Raw genomic sequence first — 15,147 nt, 5'->3', positions numbered from 1 at the left:
GGGAAAAGGGCGGCCTATAAATGCTAAATAAAAAAAAAAAAAAACAAAACAGATAAAGTCACTCATATTTTTCTCCAGTTTGGAGTGACATTGTTGACATGGAGATGCCCAGGGTTCTCTACTTATCCAGGAACAGTTTGACTCTGTTACTCCTGAAAAGATGGACAGGATTCTAAGGAATGTGAGCTTGGCCACATGAGTTTTAGATCCATGCCCCTCACATGATAAAAGCTTCCTGGGAGATAACAAATGGGTGGGTTTGGGGACTAGCTAATACATATCTGGAGGAGGGGGTGGAGTTGCAGCCATTTAAGAAGGCTATAGTTCACCTTCTTGTGCAAATATTGCTAGATTCTTAAACACTTTTTATCATTTATCTTTCCTTTCTGAGCAAGGTTTTTGAGAAGGTGATCATATTGTAGCTCCAGCAGATGCTGTAATAAATAGATTATCTGGACTCTTTTCAATTGGGATTAAGGCAGTGGTGGAATTCAAATAATTTAACAACTGGTTCTCTGCCCTACTGACTGGCTGGGTAGGTGTGACTGGGTGGTCATGTGACTGGGTGGGTGTGGCCAACTTGACATTACTCACTTTGCCATGTCCGCTCTCCTCACCATGCTTGGTCCATCCCAACCACTCCATGCCCAGCTTCGCCTCGGCCAGTCTCTCCTCGACTTACAACCACAATTGAGCCCAAAATTTATGTTGCTAAGTGAGAAATTTATTAAGTGCATTTTGTCCCATTTTACTTTTCTTCCACACTTCTTAACTGAATCACTGCAGTTTTTAAGTTAGTAACATGGCTGTTAAGTGAGTCTGGCCTCCCCATTGACTTTGCTTATCAGAAGGTTGCAAAAAGAAATCACATGACACTGGGAGAATACAACCATCATAAATGTGAGACAATTGTCAACAATCTGAATTTTGATCACGTGATGCTGCAATAGTCATAAGTGTAAAAAATGGTCATAAATTCCTTTTTTCAGTGCCATTGTAACTTTGAATGGTCACTAAATGAACTGTTGTAAGTCAAGGATTACTTATACAAAAATACAAAAAGTTTCTTTGCTTGCAAAAAACTGCCCTAAATACCAATCATTAGATTAGAAATGGGGAAATATACACTGAAAATCAATGACAGTCACAACCATCGTGGAAACCTAAACTATTCTGTCCAAATAACTCCCTTCATCAGCAATATCCAGAGTTACAATTCATCAGGGTGCCAGAGCACCTTGAGGAATTAAAATAGTTAAAATGCAATGATAACTATGAGCAACCTACTCTTGCCCATAAAGTGAAACCCTTTAGAAGAGAGGTCATTTAAGTTCTCCAGAAAGTGGGTGGACATACTTGGACTACAAAATGCTGACCTAAAGAGACAAATTAACAAAGTATATAGGAGACCCAGGTTGAAGTCTCTGCCCTCCCAAGCTTGTCAGGATCACAATAAAATTAGTACATGCCACAGATATCTAAGTAACTTCAAGCTTGGTGCCATGTTGCTAAGACTTATTATCATGAGAGAAAACTAAAATGAATTGGAGGGAGAATCCACACCTCTAATTCCTTTTAAAAAAAAATCTTATTATCAGTGAGCAATCATGTGCCTTGCCCACTCTGAAGCAATGCAAGAAATTCCTGTCCCTAAGGTGCTTTTTCAAGAGGCAACCAGACTTTCTAGAAACCAAGAAAGTCCAATTGCCTCTTTTAAAAAAGCATCTTGGGATAACCATGACCTGGATGATTGAAGAATCCCCATAGAGAAGAGATTCCTGTGCTCAGTGAATGGACAAAGCTCCCTTTCCCACCCAGAAGAAGCGATCCTTAGATCCATTTGCACCACTTAAAGATACCAACTGGTCTCACTCACCTATATCCTAAATATCCTAAAGAAGTCATCCAGATTTAAGAAAGATAGCGTTGGAGGGGAATGGGAAAGATACAGCTTGAAAAAGATTTTTTTTCTAGGTAGCATTGCTTAATGCTATCAGGCAGGTAGTGGTGGTCCAAAAAGATTACCTCACTGCTTTCCCATCAGTAGGAGGAGAGAAGACCTCCCGAAGCCCCCCTCCTTTTTAACAAACAAATAAAAAGCCAAAGACTAGCCAGATTTCTCCATTTAGAGATCATTAGGGATACAGGGAAGAAAGAGGCCCCGGATTGCCCTCTCCCACCTTTAATTGGGGATGGAGGAGGCAAGGAGTGTCTGAGAAGGGATTCAGCCATGTTGAAAGTACACCCCAAAAGGAACCAATAAAGCAGTGTAAAAAGCTTAAAATAACCCTTCCCCTTTAATGAAAGTCAAGTCCCTGAATAAAAGTACCAGCTAAGGGGGGAAAAAACTCCAGAAAAGCCTCTCAGAAAGTCTGAGTGTACTGCCAAAAACCATTAACAGCTATTACAATGGATCAAAGCTTAACTACAGAGGCAGTTTTGGAAAACACTTATGCAGGCAATACAGATAAACAGAATTAGGTTAGAAACAACACACAGAGGCACACCAGAAAGCCTCTTTCCTACCTTTCTGATAGGATTAACCCCATAAGGTGGGAAAAACAAAAGGCTGTTGGAAGCAGATTTCTTCCAACAGATGGTTCGCCAAACTGATCAGAAAGTTAGCCACTGTATCTCATGAACTGGTGTGAACCAGCTTAATCCCACTGCTGGATTCAGACCTAGATATGAGACAGAAAAAACATTGGTCAAACTTTCTGATGATCTTTGGCAGGAGCAGGAGAAGGCAATGCATCGTTGTTTTACTCTCAATGATTCTTGATACCATGGTATCCCTCTGGAATTGCTTCAAGAATTGAGAATAGGGGCATAGCATTGTCCTGGCTTGTCTTTTTCTGAATCTGTTTCTGGCAGTATCATGGAATGTATTGGGCTTACTTGATTTAGAAAATTCAATACATTCTGTGAAACTGGAAGAAAAAATAATACTGAAGAGGAACCCATTTATTCTTTTCCCTTGCACACCTGTTTATAAAGAGTGTATGAGAAACTAGATGGCTCACTTTTATTTATATTGAGTCCATTTATTTCCTTTCCCTGCTTTTCATTAGGTGGGTAGGCAGCAATAGCAGGTGTGGAAATACTTGACTCTTATTCATTTTCTTTTTAAAACATTGATAGAATGAGTTCATTCTTGGATAGCATAACCCACTGTCATCATTTCCCAGAAGATCTTCAAACATTCTGGGGAAAGAATAGAAATAGGAAAGGAATAGAATGGAATGGAATGGAATAGAATAGAATAGAATAGAATAGAATAGAATAGAATAGAATTTATTGACCAAGTGTTATTGGAAATGCAAGGAATTTGTCTCTGGTGAATAAGCTCTCAGCAAATATACAAGCAATCACCATAAGTCAAAAGATACAACACTCAGTGATAATCATATGATACTAAATAATCAATCAACATAAATCATGAGATACAAACAACAAAATTATAGTCATAAGAAACTAAGGAAATAGGTTATAGGAAAGGTGAAAAGAAATAGTAATAGTAATACAGCCCTACTAAGTGGTTTGACATCCTAGGGCATGATAGTGTTGTGGGAATTAGTTATTTAGCACAGGGGGGAGGGGTGGGAAATCTGTGTCTGTATGTTTTGGCATATAATGCCCTATAATGTTGTCTTAAGGGAAGAAGTTGAAACAATTTGTCCAGAATGTGAGGGGTCTGCAGATATTTTCTCAGCTCTTTTTCTGGCTTATGCAGTATACTGGTCCTCAACGGAAGGGAGGCTGGTTGCAATTATATTTTTCTGCAGACCTAACTATCCATTGAAGTCTGTGTCTGACGTGTTTGGTTGCTGTGCCACACCAGACCAGACAGCTACAGAGGTGAAAATGTCAGTCAATAATTCCTTTGGAGAAGTGTATCAACAGCTCCTTGGGCATTCTGAGCTTTTCAGTTAGAGCACGGGGAACATTTTTTTATGCTTTTTAAATGATATTTTGGTATTAGGTATCCATTTTAAGTCCTGAGACTCTAGAAACTTCAAGGCCTCTTTCTGTTGTTAAGTATTGTTAGAAGTTATAGAATAGGGCTTCTCCTAAAATCTACTATCATTTTTACAGTTTTGTGTGTGTTCAGTTCAACATTGTTCTGGCTGCACCACAGGACCTGTTGTTCAACTTCCCATCAACTTTAGTAAATAAGATAAACTTTAATAAAATAACAATAAAATATTAAATAAAACAAATTAAAGTTTAATTAAATTTTAATAAAATTACACTGAACTCTAATAAAAGGCATCATTATTTCAGCATCATTCTGCAGCAATATACTGTATCTATTTTGCTAAAACACAAAGAAGCAAGTGGAAAGAATTGCATTTATTACTATCTTCTTTTTAAGGCTGCGTAGAGTTTGGACCAGTGCCTGGTTAATCAGCCAATTGTACTGAAAATGACACAAAAGAGTCAGCATTTGGACAACACTTAAGAGAAGGAACTAGAATACAAACATGTAGGTGTGACAGTTTGCCAGTTGGCTCAATTCACAGGGCACTTTGTGAAATCTGAAAACCAAAGATTAGATTTTTAGGCACACTGCCTCTTAGAGAAGTGAATGTGAACAAACATGTTAAGACTGGGGCGGGGGTATAACTGTAAAGAGAACAAAACTTCTAGGAAAAATAACTTTAAAAGAATAAAGGAAGGATTCCCTTTAGATTATGATTTGGAAAACAAAAGTTGGAGAATCCTTTAAACTCTGCATTGGAAAAATTACAAAGGATCATTCATTCATTCATTCATTCATTCATTCATTCATTCATTCACTGGCTGACTAACTGACTGATTGACTGACTGACTGACTGACTGACTAGGACTAGAACATTTCAAGCTTACAATGCAGTAAAGCAAATAAAAGGTTTTTAAAAATTAGAACACAATTCAATGATAAAAGTATAATTTTAATTGTAAATTTCAGTCACTGGGACAATACACCACTACAAGCCAGTATATTCCCCAAGCCTCTGTGGAAAATAAGTCTTCTATGAAACAGAGCATCTAAGGCAGTCTCTGAGAGTCAGACAAAATTGATTTTTTTTTAAAAAAAAGAATGAGGTCAGTTCAGAGCCATTTGGAAATCAGTGATTAATAACCTTTATGACGAATATTGTCTCCAAAATCCAGTTAAGGCCATCTTAAATACCAGGAGCCCAAAAAGCAAAGACAACAGATGTATAAGTCTCTCTAACTAGACATGTATGATATAAAATGATAGATATTGTTTCATCTATCAGGGCTTTTCTCATGGTCTTTCATAAACTATTTGAAAAATAGAGCTTCCCATTGAAATAATAGCTACATTGCCTCCTATAGTTGGGATTTACAATGGCTATACAGATGGAGTACTAATTTATATTTTTAAAATTGCTGTTAATATGGAATTTGACATCCATAGTTATGGATCCCAGAGCCTCCTCCCAAGAGATATTCACACTGCACATGTAAATGAAGATGCCTGGGGAAGATTATGTCTTTGTTTGCTTGTTACTTTCCATTTGATTACTGGAGCAAATTAAAATGGGAGGAAGAAAGAAACTTATCTTTCAGATATTGCTTTTGTTGTTGTTCAAAGACTTGTGTTCACAATTCCTTGTAAAAATAAAGTCCAAATGCTTCCTTAGGAAATTGCAGTTTAAAAAATTACAATAATACAATGTGCTATGGGAAAACATTATTTCTGTAGTGAAAAGCATAATTCACAGCATGATAATTGTCAAGGATTTTGCTATTGCATTGGAATTGCTTTTTGCTGCAGGAATTGCTTTTAATGTTGCTGCCAAGCTAAAAATATTTCTGTATAAGATGTCATTTATTTGCCATCCAATAGATGTCATTTTCCATTCCAAAGACCATAATTTTACATGCAGATTCACATATGCAAGGTATCACTTCGCATTTGGCAAAATAAATCTCACATAGTTTTCATCCTGCTAGAGAAAAATATTTACTGCTGTTGGTCGTTATTATATCCTAAGGAGAAAATAGTATGAAAGCAGAGAGGAAATATTTTATTGCAAGACAAAGAAAAGAAATAGAAAGGAACAAAAAAGAAAAACAAGGGGAGATTTATCCATTTATGAATTAAAACAGAAACATAATATATTCCAACATGCAAATACATTTGTAAAATTTCATAATGGTCATCAAGTGAGGATATAAACAAAGAAAAATAATAGAATGTTATTTAATATATAATTAATAGCTGTAGCTATGACAGCTTTTCCTCTAATCATCCCCACTGCAACTGGTTAGAATGCTAAGTGTATATGGAACAAATAATTACATGTATGTGTTCTAATTTACTAATGTTAGAGAAATAAATAATAGAAAGGGGGTAAATTATGTGGAGAGTAATAGAAAAATTGACAAGCACTAGGACTGCTGATTGGAGAAAATAGAAAGGAGAAGATTAAGCTGCTTAATTCCTATTTTGCATTTGTCTTTCCTTCCTGAAAAGGAAAAAGTGGTCAAACCTGTTAGAAGCCACACAATGCAGGACAAAACAGATTGGAATTAGTGGGAAAACATTTAACTGCTGTGAATGAATTTAATTTTCTAGGTTTGAATGGATTACATTCCAGGATGATGAACTCAGAATCCCCAACTATAATTTTGAGAGTTCCTGAAGTAAAGAAAAAATACCAAAGGTTTGTAGGAGAATTAGTATTATTCCAGTGTTCCAAAAAGAAAACAACAGACCAGTTAGCTTGGCAACAAACCCTGATCTTGCAAGTGATAGAAAGAAACAATGTGAATACTAATTAGTTTTCTTAAAAAAATAGGTCAAAGTAGGCAAACTTTGACAAAATGTTTTAGAGTAGATCAAGGTTGTAGACATAGAACACTTTGAGTAAGATGCTTGATAAAGTTGACAATAGGATCTTTCTTCATAAAATGGAACAATCCAGGATGGAAGATCCCATAATCAGATGGATTCACAATGTGTTGAACACCTGTACCTAACACCTGGTTCTTAATGAATATATTCTATATGGAGGGAGGTTTGCAGTAAGATTCTGCAAGGTTCTGTCGTGGATCAAGCACTCCTTTACCATTTCATAATTTACTTCAGTAAGGAATAGAAGGGATGTTCATCAAATTCATAGAACAATATAATTTTAGGAGGATTCTTACCTCAGGTGATAAATTCAAAATTCAAAAGGATCTTAATAAAGTTAATTAAAGGGTTTTATCCAAAATATGCTGTTCTGTAGCCAGAAATGTAAATTTTGCAAATGAAAAATCAAATGCATGAATACAAAACAAGGAGTTGTCTGAGTTAGTGATAATATTATTAGAAGGATCAGAGAACTAATTAAGCACGAGGCAGCAGTGACTGCAGTTTTCAAAACATACAGTGCAAAATTGGGGTGCATAAACAAAGGTATATTGTTGATCTTACTAGAAATGTTAATTCTGCCCTGGACAACAGTGATCAGACTGGGATACTATGCCAGTTCTGATTGCTGCAATACAAAAAGGATGCTGAGGAATTGGAAAAAGTACAGAAAAGAGGGATAATAATGCTGAGGGCATTATCCCTGTTTTATTAAACCCTAGAAGAATAGTTAAGGAAATAAATATGTTGAGCTTAACAATAACATGAAAGGATAACTAAAGAGATATATAATGTCAGTCTTCCAATACTTGAAGGACCATTGTAAGGAAGAAATTGTGTATTTATTCTACACTAGCTGATAACTTGGCATTGCCCAGGTATTTATTTATAGGGGGAGAATGCCCGAACCAAACATAATTTATAATGTTGGATTACCCTCTTTACCAGAGGGAGCCCTCTTGTGGAGTACTGTAAAGCCATTTCCATGGCAACTCCACAGCGCTGTACAGTAGAAGGCATTTTACGACAGAACAGTAGAAGCCATTTAAAGGCACAACAGGCTGTATCTTAACACAACACACATCCAAGGTGTGTTAGGGGTGTCTTACTCCCACAGTATTTTTCTCCAGAGTGTAAGCCATCTGTGTACCAAGTTTGGTTAAAATTGCTTGAGGCGTTCCAGAGTTATGCTGGAACATACACACCAGGGGTGGGTTTCAGGGGTTACCCCCTGGTACGCATGTACCCATTCATCAAATTTAGCATGACTTCCGGTACCCGTTCTTCTGGAGGACGCGTACCAGAATGCTCCCTCCCATTGCCTGCTCCCTTGCTCACTCCCCCACCCAGCCCCGCCTGTCCACACCAGGCTTGCCCCGCCAACAGCCACCTCGTTACCAATAGGGGTGGGAAATCCATGCAGAGGGAGGAAAATGCATGCATTCCCCACCTCCCATTGGAAATGAGGCAGCTTTCAGAGAGAAGAGGGCAGCGCACGCCACGTGGGCTAATGCAACAGCCAAATTCTTGCCTCCTGTTTCTTCTTTGGCTGCTTACTGCTTACAAGCCCACAGGCACGCACTGCCCTTTCTCTGACCACCGCCTGGTTAAAAAGCCATCCCCCATGGTGTTTTTCCCTGGGGGGCTTCACAGAACATCCCAAGACTGATGCCACTACATCTTCCCTCTTTGGGGATAGGTTGTGCCCATGCGTGCACTGGGCAGCTGAGTTCAGCCTTTTTTAAAGCCATTTTTCACCATCCCCAGACTCCAGAGGCTTTATAGGAGCCTGGGGAGGGCAAAAACAGCCTCCCCCGCCCCACCGGAGGCCCTCTGGAGGCTTCAGGGGACCTTCAGGAGGCTTCCCTGAAGCCTTCAGAGGACTAAAAAGGACCCTACAAGCAAACCAGAAGTGACTTCCAGTTTGCTCATAGGGATGTTTTTAGTCCTCCGGAGGCTTCAGGGAAACTTCCTGAAGGTCCCTGAAGCCTCCAAAGGGCTTAAACCGACCCTACGAGCAAACCGGAAGTCCATTCCCAAACTTCCGGTTTGCCCATAGGGTTGGCTCCTGAAGCCTCCAAGGGCCTTGGTGGGGATGGCAGGGGAGGCTCTTTTCACCCTCCACAGGCTCCTAAATACCCTATGGAGCTGGGGAGGGTGAAAAATGGCTTTAAATAAGACTGAACTCAGCTGGCCAGCACACACATGCACACGGAAAACTGAGAATTTGAAGAACTATGTGAAATTTTTAGAAATATACATAAATCAGTAAAATCAAGCCTAATTAGACTTTTGAATTCAGAGAAGCAGATAGCTATAGAAGAACTCAAAGAAGAAGGGGGGCAAGACATTGAAAGGGTAGAAACAGAGGGAAATAAAAAGCAGATAAAAAACTTGTTTGGTCCCGGCAATGGTATAGGGAAAATTGTGACAAGGGAGGTGTCCCAACAAAAGGGAAAAGAATGCTGAAAAAAGAGGTCTTGGAGGATGTTAGTCACATAAGGAAAATTGAAGCAGGAGGTTATGTTCCAACAAAGAGGAATATAAATTATTATTTTGGTCACCTGGGGAAATTTGAAGGAAGTGGATCTGTCAAAATAAAGAAACGGGAGAAGACAAAAACAGAGAAATGGGACAAAATCTCACCAGGAAAAAAAACAGATAATTAGAAATTCTATATGGGAAAATATAAAGTTAAGATAAGGGCTTTATTCCTAAATATGATAATAAAATGGAATTGCTAACTGGGTGAACAAGATAATGGAAAGATAACTAAATAAAGATTAAATATATGGAATATGGATAAATTGAATTGAATTTAATTGAATTTATTGCATTTATATGCCGCCCTATTCCCGGAGGAACTCAGGGCAGCTCACAATTCAAAGGGAGGGAAATACAGACAAGGGAAAAAAAACAGCCCAACAAACAACTACAGAAAGAATTTAAAAACAGCCACACAGTTGGAGCAGGGATGGGAACTCGTCAGCCCCAGGCCTGTTGGAACAGCCAGGTTTTAAGGGCTTTGCGGAAGGCCTGAAGGGTGGTGAGGGTCTGAATCTCCACGGGGAGTTCATTCCAGAGGGCCGGAGCAGCCACAGAGAAGGCCCTCCTCTGGGTGGTAGCCAGGCGACATTGGCCAGTAGATGGAATTCGGAGGAGGCCTATTCTGTGGGATCTAATAGGTCTATTGGAGGTAGTTGGCAGCAGGCGGTCTCTCAAGTACCCAGGTCCAATACCATGAAAGGCTTTATAAGTGACGATACCTTGAAGTGTATCCGGAGACCAATGGGCAGCCAGTGCAGCTCACGGAGAATAGGTGTAACGTGGGTGTACCGGGGTGCACCCACAATCGCTTGCGCGGCTGCATTCTGGACTAGCTGAAGTCTCCGAATGCTCTTCAGGGGCTGCCCCATCTAGAGCGCATTGCAGTAGTCCAGTCTTGAGGTCACAAGGGCATGAGTGACTGTTGCGAGTGCCTCCCGGTTCAGGTAGGAACGCAATTGGTGCACCAGGCGAACCTGGGCAAATGCCCCCCTGGTCACAGCCGACAAATGATGCTCTAAAGTCAGCTGTGGATCCAGGAGGACTCCCAAATTGTGAACCCTGTCTGAGGGGCGTACAATTTCACCCCCCAGCCTGAGAGATGGAATATCTAGCCAATTGTTGGGAGGAAAACACACAAGCCACTCGGTCTTGTCCGGATTGAGTACAAGCTTGTTTACCCCCATCCAGACTCTAACAGCCTCCAGGCACTGACACACCACGTCAACCGCTTCACTGAGCTGGCACGGGGCGGACAGATACAACTGAGTATCGTCTGCATACTGGTGATATTTTATCCCGTGCTGTCGAATGATCTCACCCAGCGGCTTCATGTAGATGTTAAACAGGAGGGGGGACAGGACCGAACCCTGTGGCACCCCATAATTAAGGGGCCTAGGGGTCGACCTCTGCCCTCCAACCAACACTGACTGTGACCTGTCCGAGAAGTAGGAGGAGAACCACCAAAGAACGTTGCCTCCCACCCCCATCTCTCGCAACCGTCGCAGAATATGAAATTGATATGGGGAACTTGTAAAGCAGAGGTTTGTGATTTACCTATTTGACATAATTAAATTGAGTTGTGAATTGAGTGAATATGACAAGAGAAGGACAACTAAGCATGGGCCAAAATCTATGAAACATGGACATATATAGAACTTTTAAGATAATGAACAAAATGAGATGTTTACTGCATGTTACTTTATATAATATATTAAGGGAAGTGTAATGAACACTGAACAGCGAAGATTGTCATCTAGAGATAATTAAGGATAATCTAATCTAAGGTATAGAAAAATGGAGAGGGAACATGAAATATACCTACAATGGCAAACTATTATGATAAAAAGACAGAATCACAAATTGGGGGCATGAAAGGATGTACAGCTATATAAAGATAATGATGAGAATAGCTGGGAATGTAACCAAGTCTACACCTCGACCAAAATTAGGTTGAGGCGAGTGTTTTAAAAGAAAAATGCCTCTATACGTATATTTATCTGTTACACCACTTTTTTTCTACTAAAAGGGAGGAGAAAAATTAAATACGTATATTGAAAAAAATTATAAATACCATCAACATAAAAAGGAGCTTGCTCAGAAGCTGAAATACACCAAGTAAATGAGATGAAGAGTGGGAAGTAGAGGAGAAAGGTAAGGGAAGAAGAGAGGGATAGGAGAGAAGGTAAGGAGGGGGAAGAGGAGGGGAGAAATGAAGAGTGGTAAGGGGAGGGAGGAGAAGGAGAGAGGAAGGGGAAGTTGAGGAGGATGACAGAGGGAAGAAAGGAAGTAGGAAGGGGGAGAAGAGAGGGAGAAGAAAGTGATGGACAAAGTACAAATATGTTGTATGGAGAGCAGAAAAGCCAATAATTGGTTTTTGGGAGTTGTTGGTAAGATGAATTGATGTAAACATTTAATAATACAATATGACCGGGATGGTGAACCTATGGCATGTGTGATAAGCAGAGCCATTTATGTGAGCCGTTGTCCTGTTAGCTGGCCAGCATGGGTTTAGCCTTTTTTAAAGCCATTTTTCACCCTCCCCAGGCTCCATAGGCTTTATAGGAGCCTGGGGAGGGTGAAAAGAGCCCCCCTGCCCCTTTTTAGGGTTCTTTTTAGTCCTCCGAAGGCTCAGGGAAGCCTCCTGAAGCCTCTGGAGGGCCATCCAGTGGGGCAAGGGAGGCTGTTTTTGCCCTCCCCAGGCTCCTATAAAGCCCCTGGAGCTTGGGGAGGGTGAAAAAAACATGCAAAAAAGCACATGCGCCCTGGGGCAGTCGCACATTGCATTATGGATGTAGCACCCCCACGCACCACCATCCTGTGCTCCTCCTTATGGCACGCGAGCCAAAAAAGGTTCACCATCGCTGCAATCAATGTTCCCTCTATTTTTTTTTCAGTGTGCATGGAAAAATATACTGTTTGAGCAGCACATTTTCATGCCTGAGCACCTGATGCAGATGGAGAGTAGAATTGTGATGACCTTTTCCTCTCAAGAATTTGCATATTTCTTCTGTGGAACAAGAAACGCTCCTAAAATGAAAGGCCCCTTTTTATTATTATTATATTAAGATTATCATGGCATAAAGTAGAAAATAAAATTAGGAAAGAAATAAGAAAGGGAAAGAAAGGGAAAGGAGAAGGGTGGAATAAAGGGGAAAATAAAAACAAAGAAAAGAAAAAGGAAAGGAAAATAGAAGAAAGATTTAAAAAAGGAATGGAAAGGAGTGGAATGGTAGGGCTCAAAAATCAAGTCTCAAAATCCCATGGACCCATTTGGCTCAGGCAGTCCAATTCATGCTGCTTCCCTCTCTCCGCAAAGTGAAGGGATTGCAGAAAGGCTGCTGGGCCCAGAATGGGGCTTCAGACGACATAATGCCTGAGAACCATGGGATGTGCAGAGAAATGCAGGCTACAACCAGCGAATCCCGTTTTCCCAGGAACCGATGAAGCCCCAGAGGAGCAATGGAAATTCTCCCTTCTGCAGCATCATCGGTCTCCAGGCAGTCTTCCTTGACTTCATCTGCTGGAGGAGAGAGTTCGGTGCAGAAAGAGAAGGGAGGGAGGGGGAATATTTTCAGTCTCGGGGCGGGGTGCAGCTCAAGGGGGTTCATGCCAGCCCTGAAAGGGAGTGTAGACTTCCTGTGATATTCGTTGTTACATTAAAAATCACTGTGTGGCAGTTGGAAACTGCTGCGCAGCGTTTTCTTGTCACGTGTGCAGCTGCGCAGCCGCGCAGGTTAGAGGAAACATTAGCTGCAATATGATGTTGGCTATGTAATAGTAGTGATTATGTGATTATATGTTATGAAAATGGAAAAAAATAAACTTTTTAAAAAGAAACAGGCCACACCTACAGAATAGGTTCTAAAAATGTTGAAATCCACCACTGATACACACACAGCCATTTTTATATATAGATAAACAGCATATGAGTGTAGGACAAGAACCTTTCAGAAGCTTTACAGAGTGAGCGATCTAAAACACAAACTAAGAAGGACTTTTTCTTAAAAAAATGATTGCCCCATCAGTGGCAGTTTTCAAATAATTAGACAGCCATTTGGAATGATTTGAAGTTTTCCCACCCTAAGCAAATGGTTGAACTAAAAATCTTCTAAGTCCTCTCCAACCATATGATTCTATGAAGTCCAATTCTTCATGCAAAATAATATTAGGACATATAGTTGATCACTGTTGTATCATCCTTCTATGAAAGATTAAAATACTCTACATTACTACCAGGTACAATAAGGAATATAAGTAGATTTGCTTCCATGAAGCATCTACAAATTCTATAGGAATACAGTTCAACCTAAAACCAGCAGTTTGCATTGATAGGTGAATCTATTGTAGGTAGATATTGTAGTTGACTGATAATGTAAACTAAAGTTTTGTGGTCTTAGTCCAACTCTTTAACTACTATGGTATACTATTTGCTAATGTTGCAAGACGAAGAGATCATTCAAAGAGTATGATCTGTGCAAATGACAAAAGGATGCTGTTGGTTTTGCTTGACTTTTACACAGCTTCCAGTCATTCTTTCTAGAAATATGTTCTGGCTAATAATCTTGGAGGCATTGAAATATAGTTTTATTACAGAATTCAAGGCATCTATTCTCTCCATTAATTATGGACATCTCCAGGATACATACTATTGCTTTGGAAAAGCAATAGGTGTATGTATTGCCAGTTAATTTACACTTTTTTCGCCATCTGTTCAATCATGTCTGATTCTTGGAAGCTGCCTGGACAAATGCCTGAAATTTTTTTGACAAAGTTTTGTAGAAGTGTTTTGCAATGGGCTCCTTTCTAGGATTGAGAGAAAGTAATTAGCCCAAGATCATCTATCTGGCTTTGTGCTTAAGGCAAGACTAGAACTCATGGTTTCAGTTTCCAGCCTGACACCTTAACTACTACACTAGACAGGCTACCAACTTAGTTCTAGTACCTGTAAATTATGAGAAATAGTTTTTGAATTATTTCATACATATATTTTAATGCTCTTATTGTAAACATGTTCTCTCCAGTGTGGCTAATTTGGTTCGGTGAAATAAAGAGAGCAAACAGAAAGTATCTAATCAAAACATTAGTTTGCACCATGTTTCAACTTTGTGAAATTCACAGAGCACAAAAGAGATTTGTACATAATATCTTGCTACCAACGAATAGAACAGAATATTTGTAACAGAATTATTGTCTTCTTTTCAGGGGGCAAACTGAATATTTTTCTCCTGCTATTTTTTGAGCTAAAAATGATGACTTTCAACAAGCACTGACAGTCTATCCTGGCTATAGACCAGGGAATTGAAAATTTTGCAATGTGAGGTTATACATTTCATTTTAACAAAACAGAATTCAAAGTTTAGTTTTGAGAAGGCTATTTTTAAAAAACATTGGGTCATTTCTATTTTTTTTGTGCCATTTTAAAGCATCTTTAGATGGTTTCCTTAAATGATGTATACATCTTAAGATTTAAAGGGTAAAACCAGCAACCATTGCTAATGAAGTGAGAAAATGAGATACCTGCTGTGGAATGGAACTGAGAGATGACTCAAGAAATGAGGAAGAATTTGCCAGGAACGGTAATAATTTCCTAGAAAAACTTTATTTTTATTTCGTCCACTTCTGACAGGTTTCTGAAGTAAGTAGATAAGTTCTGTGTAATATAAATAAAAGGTTCTTTTTTGAGTTTTGAACCAAAAACAAAAATCAGCTGAGGATGAATTGAGTCACCT

Source organism: Thamnophis elegans, chromosome Z (genome assembly GCF_009769535.1).
Source record: "Thamnophis elegans isolate rThaEle1 chromosome Z, rThaEle1.pri, whole genome shotgun sequence".
Lineage (NCBI taxonomy): Eukaryota > Metazoa > Chordata > Lepidosauria > Squamata > Colubridae > Thamnophis > Thamnophis elegans.
Note: the sequence above shows the minus strand (reverse complement) of the source record.